This window comes from Triticum dicoccoides, chromosome 7A, assembly GCF_002162155.2.
Source record: "Triticum dicoccoides isolate Atlit2015 ecotype Zavitan chromosome 7A, WEW_v2.0, whole genome shotgun sequence".
Taxonomy (NCBI): domain Eukaryota; kingdom Viridiplantae; phylum Streptophyta; class Magnoliopsida; order Poales; family Poaceae; genus Triticum; species Triticum dicoccoides.
This window is the reverse complement of record NC_041392.1, coordinates 438,848,119-438,859,198: the sequence shown is the minus strand read 5'-3', so window position 1 is coordinate 438,859,198 and position 11,080 is coordinate 438,848,119. Positions and strand designations below refer to the sequence as shown.

The 11,080-nt window shown below is 50.3% G+C and overlaps 1 pseudogene; it reads left to right on the top strand.

Moving 5' to 3' along the window:
* The first annotated feature begins 2,431 nt into the window (after positions 1-2,431).
* LOC119331246 lies at positions 2,432-4,726 on the top strand (annotated as a pseudogene).
* The last annotated feature ends 6,354 nt before the right edge of the window (positions 4,727-11,080 follow it).

Genomic DNA, 11,080 nt, shown 5'->3' with positions numbered 1-11,080 from the left:
GGGAAGCGTTGGCGTCGCCACCGCCGGAGCTCCGCCGAGCGTTGACCTCGCGCGCAGCCTCTTCTTGCCGCCGCGGATGACCACGGCGCCGGGTGGCTTCGCGCCGGCGCCGTCCCGTGCCGCCGCCGCACCGTCGAAGAAGGTCTCCAATGCGGCGCGGACGAAGAAGGGCAAAACATCCGCGAAGAAAAACAAGGCGGCGGACGGCTCCGGCACCACGAAGGCGAGGGGAAAGAAGCTTGCAGGGCGTTCGACGGCCGCGGCGGCTACCGAAGCACCGGCGAGCTCACTCGTTGAGCCGGCCGCCGACGCGCACCACGTGTTCGACGAAATGCCCCTAAGGTGAAAAAATTTCCAACTTTTCTTTTCTTCTTATTTTTTCAATGCATCATCATCACATATAGATAGCTTATTTGCATTGTTCAAAAAACTTTGTAGTCTCTACCATGATGCATTCATGTCCACTATGGGTGTTGGGTCCAACAATTCGCATTGGTCTCAAACCAATGACATCCATTTCGAAGACCATGAGTTTGAGGTGGACGAGGAGGGTGAGGGAATTGTCGAGGCGCCGAAAGAAAGAGCGGGCAATTACTCAACCAACGATGACAAGTTACTATGCCATACTTATTTGCAAGTGTCGAGGGATCCATCCATTGGAGGTGATCAAAGTAGAGACGCGTATTGGGGCGAATAAAAGAACACTTTGATGCTCACAACTTGAGTGAAATTGACCGCTCCGAGAGATCACTTCGGTCCCGATGGTCGACAATCAACTCGGATTGTCAAAAGTGGGCGGCCGTACAAAAGGCAGTTGACAAGATTAACCCAAGTGGCACAAATGAGGATGATCGAGTAAGTGGCATCTCATATATGTTCATCATACTTGTTTTTGGTGACCGAAGTGCTAACTTGTTTTGTTTTTCTTGTAGTACAACATTGCACAAAACTTGTTCAAAGAAGAGACAAAGACAACCAAGAAGGGGAAGATCAAGAAAGGCAGGGTCTTTACCTTACCTCATTGCTATGAAGTGTTAAAGGATGATGAGAAATGGAAGAAGGGTGATGGTTTGGAGGATTTGCATTTGAGCAATAAACGGAAGCGAGCAATTGAGATGAATGATGATGAGGAGGAGGATGATGGATCAAGTGACGATGGCAAGAGAAGCCCCACACCCAACTCGGTTTCATACTCGAAGCCAAAACGACCGGATGGGTGCAAGAAACACAAAACCGAAAAGAAGAAGAGGAAATGAGATGATGAGCTCAAAAATGCTATGGAAGCTATTGTGAAGGCAAGGGTCGAAGCCAATGAGGTGAGGAAAATGGCAAGGAACCAAGATGCCGTGGCCGAGGAGAGGAGGTTGGCAGCCGAGGAGAGAAGGGTGTCGGCCGAGGAGAGAAAGGTGGCTTTGGAGGAGAGGAAAGTGAGCAACGAGGGGCGAGCTAAGTTGTTGGAATGGGAGAAGCACTTGTTCTTCTTGGACACATCTAACCTCAATGCGGCGCAAAAAAAGTATGTCAATCTTGCCCAACAAGATGTCTTGATCCAAAAAAGGCCTTGGTTCGTGCAATGGGTGGCGGTGGCTTCGGCGCCATGGGTGGCGGTGGCCTCGGCGCCATGGGAGGCATGGGTGGCTTCGGAGCCATGGGAGGCATGGGTGCACATCCGGCCGCCATGGGAGGCATGGGTGCACCTCCGGCCGCCATGGGAGGCATGGGTGCACCTCCGGCCGCCATGGGAGGCATGGGTGGCTTTGGAGCACCCTCCGGCGCTATGGCCGCCATGGGAGGCATGAGTTTTGCTTCTCTCATGGGAGGCATGGGTGCACCTCCGGCCGCCATGGGTGCAATGTCTTTCGATGTGCCTTCTCACACACATTCCCATGAAGATGCCGTTGAAGATCTTGCCAACACCGTCGGAGCTTCACATGATGCGGTGCGTGATGAGGAGAGGGAGGAAGATTCGTCTTCGGAGGCGAAAAAGACGAGGAAGATGAAGATTGATGTGTCTTTCATGTCTTGAACTTTAGTTTGCATTTGGACTTGGTTGGATGAACTTGTGAGCATGATTTTGAACTTGTGGGCATGAATTTTTATTCATCAACTTGTTTGTGTCAAATTTCGCACGTTTATTTTTGTCCAAAATATCATATACGTAAAATGCCCGGCGAGTCGCGTGTGCTGTATTTTTGCGTTTTATTAGAGCGGCGCGCGCTGCATTATAGCACGGCTATTGAAGCCAGCGCAGGCGAACGCGCAAACCAACCCTAGCGCACGTGGTAAACAGGCTTTTTGCATGCGGTGGTTAGCGCGGCTGTTGTTGGAGATGCTTTAAGCAGCGAGAGCCGAGAACGCCCGCCCGTCGGCCGATTTCATCCAGCCAGCCTCAACCACCCCGTAAGTTCTTCTCCTCCCTTCCGCTGCCGGCCATGCGAGGGACCATAATCCTAACGAGTTCTTGTTCCGATCTCGAGTCCGTTCGTCGCAATGCAGCATCGCTAGCTCTTCTTGGTTTCTTGCTGCGCGTTTGCCAAGATTTTCTTTCCCCGTGCGGGTTGATGAAGCTGATCGTCGTTGTCCGTGCAGGCAACCTGTTCGAGAAAATGCTTCAGGGGGGCGCGACCGCATCAGCGACCTCACGGACGACCTGTGCCACCACGTCTTCTCCTACATGAAGGCGTGGGAGGTGGTCCGCACGAGCGCGCTCGCCAGGCGGTGGCGCCGCACCTGGGCCTCCGCGCCGTGCCTCGACATCCGCCGGCTGTGCGCCTGCTCCCGCCGCGTTGACCAGGATTGGTACGCCGAGTTCGTCAAGCACCTGCTTCTCCGGCGGGACCGCAAGTCGTTGAACACGCTCCGGCTGCACTGGAACCACGACGACGCCAACACGTGGATCGTTCATGCTCTCGGGCACAATGCCACAGCTATCCAGCTATCCGCGAAGCATCACCGCCCAATCCTCAAGCTGGAATGCACGGTCTTCCTTTCTGGCAACCTCAACATCTTGCAGCTCGCCAACGTGTCCTTGGACAGCCGCTCCCTCTCGGGGCTCTGTTCTAGGTGTACTTCTTTGGAAGAACTAGAGCTCAGGAAAGCTCTCATATATGCCACGGAGATTCGATCAACCTCACTCAAGCGTTTGACCATGGTCAACTGCAAAATCTTTAACGACCTCACGGTTGATGCTTCGAATCTTGCAGCCCTGCGCTGCATCAGACCTTGCAGTTTTGTTCCTCAGATCAAGAACTCGGGGTCACTAGTGGCAGCCACTATCATGCTTGATGACGCTTGCTTGCAACATGCTCGCCCATGGTCAGTACAGGATGATGAGGACGATGGCGACACATATACTGATGCTGAGGACTCTGACGTCAGTGAATCTCAAACTCAATCTGATGATGATAGCTGTGCAGTTGCTGATGAGCATGCAAGGGATTGTGAGCATCCTGGAAGCGGTGATATTGTAGTTTATGGTGGCAAACGTATTTTTCACAGCCTCTCGAATGTGAGAACAATGAACTTGTCAGCTCATTGAGGAGAGGTACGTTTATTCATGTTGCTGATACTATCACCTTCTCGTTCTTTTATGCTTTCTGCATGGGAAGGAGGTAAGAGGCTAGAGTACCATCTTGAAATGTAATGCAACAATGTGTGAATAACATTTTGGTATTTCTTCTTCTGGTGGTGAATCTCTCAAGTCATTATGAATTTGTCTAGATGAAGAGCTGAAATTACATCGTTGAGACATTGACCACTCAAATATCAGCTTTAGCATGACCTAGTATCATTTTACTAGTGGATCAGCCTATTGGATAGTTGCCTGCTGCAAGAAAAAAGAACATTGAAGTTACTACCTTCACAGTCTTAACATCTTATCTCTACAAAGGTTTCAACCACTAGTCTCTGTGGCTTTTTGAACTTTGCTTACTGTCTGGTTTTTGGTGTCCTACGTGATATCTTAAATATGGAATGCCATAGAACTAGCTTGGTTGGTTATTTTCTAGTCGGTAGACAATATGCTAGATGTCACATGTCAGTGGACCATCAGTACCAACTTCAACACTAATGTGCAGGTTCTGCTGACGACGGAACTGGAGAACTGCCCTGTGTTCGAAAACCTGAGGACTCTATCCCTCGGTGAATGGTGTATAGATAGCGAGTTTAATGCATTATCAACCATGCTTGAGAAATCTCCCAACTTAGAGAACATTTTCATTCATCTCGACAAGGTACGTACAATGTATAACTTTGATGAATGTTTGCTACGAGAGTTTAAGCATGTGGCTAATCCTTTACACTGGTTCATTGTTCTATAGAAGGCCTGCAACAGCAGAGATAACACCGATCCAAGTGAAACATCATGTACTTACAACAACCTGAAGGTGAAGATCTCATATTCAGGGGATGACAAGATTGCCCGTCAGGTCAAAGACTTCTTCCTCACCAATAATGGCTCATGGGAGAAGCGCAAGGCGCAGGGCGAAGCTGCCGAGAGTTCAGCAAAGCAGAGGAGGGTAAGGAGCCCAGAGGGAGGGCAAGGTGGTGGGAACTAGGTTGGTGTGGTTGCAAACTGCTTCTAGACTAGGGCCAGCTTGAGCTTGTTGCTGTTCCACTGTGTCAGTAAGACAGTAAATGTGGCGCTAGGGTAAAATTGCAATAGGGACACCATTGATCAGATGTCGAACACTGTAAATGGCACAGGTGCATCGGCATCGACTTGTTTTTTTTTTTTTGAGGGGAACTTGCATTTATTTAAAACTTAAACAAAGTTCGGGATCTCATCCACTACAACCTGAATAATACAATCCGGAGGAAATTCATAAACGCTAGACACCTCATTGCACACCCCCTCTCTTGCTAACCCATGCGCTGCTCCATTAGCCAAGCGCCGAACCCAGCTAACTCTAAACTCGTGCCGCAACCTCAACATCTCCTTTATCTCTTCCACGACCGGACCAAAGGTGGAGAGGTTCCTTCGTTCTTCATTCAGCATTGTCACCACCTCCTGATTATCCAGCTCCACATGAAGGCGCTGAACGTCCATGTCTAGTGCCAACTGCACAGCACTTCTAGCCGCTAGAATCTCTGCAAGAAGTGGAGTAGTGATGCTCGGGAAGAAGATAGAAGTCCCTCCCCTGAAAGCACCGTGGTGATCCCTTAGGACCACGCCTCCTCCCCCCCCGGTCATGTGCCCTCGCCATAGCTCCGTCGGCATTCGCCTTGATCCACCCAGGCTCCGGCGGCTTCCACTTGTCCGGTCTCCTTGTTTCCTTGGTGTTCCGCTCCTCCATATGAACTTGGCGCCACTCTTGTATATGTGCGTGCACTTTCTAAGCTAGCTCACGAGCGTCCTGGATTCTTTTCCCATCGCGCGTTTCATTCCTTGCGCACCATAGACCATAGAGGGCATGAATCATCGTCTCTCTTTCTGCTGCTCCCGCGTCGGCAAACCAACCCTTCAGCCAAGAAACCAAGCTGTTAAGTGAGCCATCCATCATCGGCGGCAGCATCACCGACTCGCCCTTGTCTTCACACAGGTATTTCCAAAACATCGCTGAATGAGGGCACTCCCAGAACCGGTGATACGTCGTCTCTTCGCGTCCACATGCACAGCAAAACACGCCCGGCTTTATTCGACGCCGATGGAGCTCGGAGCCAACAGCCAGCCCGTTCTTCAAGAGGCGCCATGCATGGATCTTTGCCTTCCCCGGAGCGTTAGTGTCCCACAGCGCCATCCATGATTTATGCTCCCTGCTTGGCATCGAAGAACCCGACTGTCCGGTCTTGACACCATTCAAACTCATGCGAAGATGATATGCCGACTTGACTAAAAAATGTCCATTATTGGTGAAGTTCCATGCCACATACTCCCTCATATTCGGTCCACCTATCACAATCTGCTTTATATCCTCCACATCCCTAGGAGTAAACATCATTTCCACCTTAGCCATGTCCCATGCAACACCGGATTCATTCAGGGTGGCGCACATGAGTGATCCCTGCAATGTACTGCTGCCCAAGTGGCTTAAGGCTTCCCTGGCGCAGGAGCCAGTTATCATGGTGGATTTTTATCGATGTGCCATCTCCAATCCTCCACACTAGTCCCTCACGCAACAGCTCCCGACCATGAATAATACTTCTGAAAGTGAACGAGCCGCCAGCAGGGCAGGTGGCATTCAAGATTGATCCATGGGGGAAATACCTTGCCTTGAGCACCCTAGCACACAAAGAATCTGGGTACTGCAGCACGCGACAGGCTTGTTTGGCCAGCAGAGCTTAGTTAAAAGCTTCTGGATCCCGAAAGCCCATTCCTCCTTCTTTCTTAGCCCTACACATCTTTTTCCATGCAAGCCAGTGCACCTTCCTCTCCCAATTTGCTTCTCCCCATCAGAAGTTAGACGAAATAGAAGTCAGGTTCCGACACATTTTCTTGGTGAGTTGGAAGCAGCTCATAGTGAGAGTTGGTGTGGCTTGGAGTCCCGACTTGACTAGGACCTCCCTTGCCGCTTTTGACAGCCCTTGCCCCTTCCATCCTGTTACTTTCCCCGCAGAGCTCTCTTTAACATATTTAAAAGTCCCCTCTTTGGACTTCCCAACCAGTGTCGGCAGTCCTAAATACCTTTCACTCAAAGCTTCAGAGTTGATGCCAATAACCCCAAGCAATTCAGCCTTACTTGCATCCCTACATCCTTTACCAAAGAACACTGAAGACTTTTGAAGATTTACCTTTTGTCCCGAGGCTTCCTCATAAACTCTAAGTATGTCCCTCAACGCCTCAAAACTGCCGCGGTTCCCCTCCAGAAAGACAATACTATCGTCCGCGAATAGAAGGTGAGTGACATGGGGGCCAGTGCTCCCAAATGACACCCCCTTGAGATTATTCTCATTCTGTGTAGCCCTTAGTAGAGCAAAAAAACCTTCCACACAAAATAGGAAAAGGTATGGCGAAAGAGGATCACCCTGTCGTAGTCCTCTGGATGGGAGGAAAGGTCTCGAGAAGCCACCGTAAGTTTCACAGAAAAACGCGCCGAGGTGACACATCGCATAATCATCTGAACCCACCTTTGATCGAAACCAAATCTAACCAACATATGCTCTAAGAAGATCCATTCAACTCGATCATACGCCTTCATCATATCTAGCTTCACTGCACACAACGGAGTCTTCCTCTTCCTCGTTCTAATGGCATTGGTGCACTCATAGGCCACTAAAATATTATCTGTCATGAGCCTCCCTGGTACAAAGGCGCTCTGTTCCTCAGAAATCAACACCGGTAAGATCCTCTTGAGCCTATTAGCCAAAACTTTAGTAGCAATCTTATAGAGCACATTACACAAACTTATTGGCCTAAACTGAGACATCAGCTCCGGTGAGCTAACTTTCGGTATCATCACTATCACAGTGTCATTAAACGAATCCGGAGTAGCTTCCCCTGACAGAAACCCCCTAACTGCTGCACACACGTCCTCTTTTAACAGAGACCGGTGTCTCTGATAAAACAAGGCAGGTAGGCCATCCGGTCCGGGAGCTTTCGTAGGCCCCATCTGAAACAGTGCCCGCTCAATCTCATCATCTGAAATAGGCGCTGTCAGCTTACCATTCATATCCTCAGAAATGACAGGGTGAAAAAGATCTAGTAGCCTCTCTGGCTGGGTGGATCCCTTTGATGCGAATAGGTGCTCATAGAATGAAGCCGCCAGCTCCCGCATGCCATCATTATCCGTACACCTCGTACCATTTTCCCACCGCAACGACTTCACCGTGTTCTTTCTCTTATGATGGGAGGCCCGGTTCTGGAAATATTGGGTATTCCGGTCCCCCGCCTTGAGCCAGTCTACACGTGAGCGTTGTTTCTGCATAATCTCCTCCCTTTCATAAACTTCCTTTAGCTGACCCTCAATCTCGCGCACTTCCGCCGTTAGTCCAGTGACTAAGGCTCGCTCTTTTGCATCCAAGAAGTCTGTTTTTAGCCTTTGAATTTGCCTCCTAATTGACCCAAACACCATGCGCCCCCATCCGCGCAGCGACTTTGTTATTTCATGTAGCCTGCCACACACCTGTCTGGGAGACTTGTTCCGCCCCCGCACTTGCTCCCATGTCCGCTGCATCATCGCCTCATAGCCCTTGTGCCGCAGCCACATTTCCTCGAACCGAAAGGGGCGGTCCCCCCTCGGTTGCATTGTCTCCATATCCCGAACTCGCACCAGGATTGCCATGTGATCAGATTCCTCCGTGAGAATGTTCTCCACGGCCGTGCCCGGAAACAAACCCATAAAATCACCGGTGCAGGTTGCCCTATCTAACCTGACTTGAACATTGTCCTGGTTTGCTTGTTTATTGTCCCATGTAAACTGATAGCCCGAGAAGCCCAAGTCCGCCAAACCGCAGTCAGTTAGGCAGTCATTGAACGCCTGCATTTGGGCAAAACTCCTCGGGTTGCCGCCACTTTGTTCTGATCTTACAAGGACTTCATTAAAGCCCCCCACACATAGCCATGGTAGCTCATCCTGGGACCTTAAGTATCTAATCGCATCCCAAGTCTTCTTCCTCAACTCCGTTTTGGGCTCCCCGTAGATTCCAGTGAATCTCCAAGTTTGCCCATCCGAGGTAATCTCAGCATCAATAAAGTACGGGCACCATGGCCTGATAGTGACTTGTATATGCTCTCTCCACCATAATGCAAGTCCTCCACTCCTCCCATTACAATCCACAGCCACTCCGCTTCTGAAACCAAGTCTCCACTTCAATCTCTCCATAGCCTTCGCACTCTTTTTTGTTTCTGATAAGAAAACCACCGCTGGGTTGTGTGACTGTATGAGGTCCCGAAGTTCGCCTACTGTCGAGTCCAACCCCAGTCCTTGACAGTTCCAGGCCAAGCAATTCATTGGTCCCGGCGGCCCCGCCCTGCGAGGTCCGCCGATGCCTTAGAGTCTTCCATACAATCAAAAACAGAAGTTGTCTTCTGCCTCGTCTCTCTAATGAATGTATCATGATGTACCGTTCTATCCGGGTCACCTTTGGCTACCCACACCTGTTTTGGGGGACGCTTTCTTCCTGACTCCTTCTCTCTATAAACCTGGTGTGAGCCTCTCTCCATTTCGCCCAGGTACCTTGGCCTGAGGATATATCTACCTCGAATCCTGTCTCTCTGCCCTGGCGAAACACGGCTGAAATAATCATCGCGACCAGCCCGGTCCAGCCGATCATCTGCATGGGAAGCCGAACGGTGCCTCGCCTCCGCCCCACGATCTACATGGCTGTCCGCCTCGCGATACGCACCTGCATGGCGCCAGGCCCCATCGGTAGCCGACCCGCGCTGCCGCACGTCTGGTTTAGTGGTTGTATTGCCCTGTTCCCGACGTGGAGAACCACTCCTCCCTTCTTCTTGCCGTCTAGTCAATTCAGCCCTTAGCTCTTTTTCTTTTTTCTGCTCCAACTTCCTCCTCAGATCACTGCTGTGCATATCATCCATGTGTGAAGCTCTCTTTGTTGGGCTGTTCACCTCCCTCTGCTCCTTCGGCGTTACTCCGCCAGTGCGAGAGTTAGCCGATTGTGAAAACGTCGCGTTTAAGTTCCTTTTAACAAGTTGTTCCCGAGCAGAAGCTTTACTGTACTTCGATTTATCCTTGTCATCAGAACGTGAGCCCCCACCAGTAAAAGAACTGGACGCCCCAACATGCGAATTCTCCTTCAGCGATGAAGAACCCCTTCCTGGTGAAGCTCTAAGCCAGAGGCCCCATTGACTTGAGCGATCCACTGGCGCCTCACACACACCCTTACCATGCACAAGTCTACCACAATCAAAGCAAAAATGCGGGATCTTTTCATAGGTAAAATCACACCACGTCCCCTCCAAGTCCTCCAGTGAGGTCCTTAGCCGGGCACGATGGATCAAGGGCTCAAAGATCGAGATTTTAGCCCGCACTCTAAGATACTTCCCTTTAGCAAAGCCATCCTTCTCAACATCTACTTTCACCACTTCTCCCAACCAATCTCCCAAAGCTTTTCCAAATGATTTCGTCCTCATATCTAATGGCAGATCCGGGACTATCACCCACATCTCCATCGTATCAAAGACCATCTCAGAAGGACGAACATCTCCCACATAATCCTTTAACACGAGCACATGGAAGTCAAATTGCCACGGGCCATTATTGAGTGCATGACGCCAACCACCTTCGCTGCCAAACCTCACCTCAAAGATGTTATTCTCGATATCCTAGAACTTTGCCTCCTTGTGCAATCCCCACGCCCGTGGCATCGCCCTTTCCAGGAAAAAAGTATAGATACCCCCCCCCCAGAACTATCAGTTAAGGGACAGATAACCCCCACACGTCTAAAACCAGAGACTTAATCCCCTGAACTATGTCAAACCAGACAAAACACCCCCTAGACCCATCTCGAGTGGTTTGGAAGGGCTGTTTTTCCTGCGCGGAGGCCAGGACGAGCCCACCGACCGGCCACGTCGATAGGGGCAGGTTTGGGTGTGGTCTAGATGACCCCCCCCCCCCGAGCTGGTTCGACCCAGCCGCCCTCTCTTCCCTGCCCGTTCGCCTCCCTTCCTCTGTTCGCCTTTCCAATCTCCCTCCGACGGCAGCGACGAGGTCTGGCGGTGAGCCATTGACGGCATGAACAGAGCATCATTCTCCGGCGCGACAACAGGTTAGTCACATCGATATGGAGACCCGTATGTATCGGCTGAAATCCCTCCTTTCTTCTCTGTTTTAGGTTGGAGTTGATGTGATTTTGGGGGATTTCGACATCATCTAGGGTTTTTTCTTTTTCTTGTTGCCATGTATGTAGTGCTTGATTCTGTAGTTTATGTATGACTATTTTGTTGCTCTGATTTCCCTCGGATTAGAGTATTTAGGGTTGATTTAGTTATGATTGAACTGAAAGCAGGTTTATTTATTCAGAATTTTTTTCATTTTCTTGAGCAGATTTGAGGCATGGATCCTTTGGATTATCTTTCAATCAGGTTTCATTTCGAAGGGGAATTTCACCATGATGGTACAGAGTGGCAGTATTTGGGTGGTACACATGGCATGTCCATGGTTCATCTGTCAAAATTGAGCCT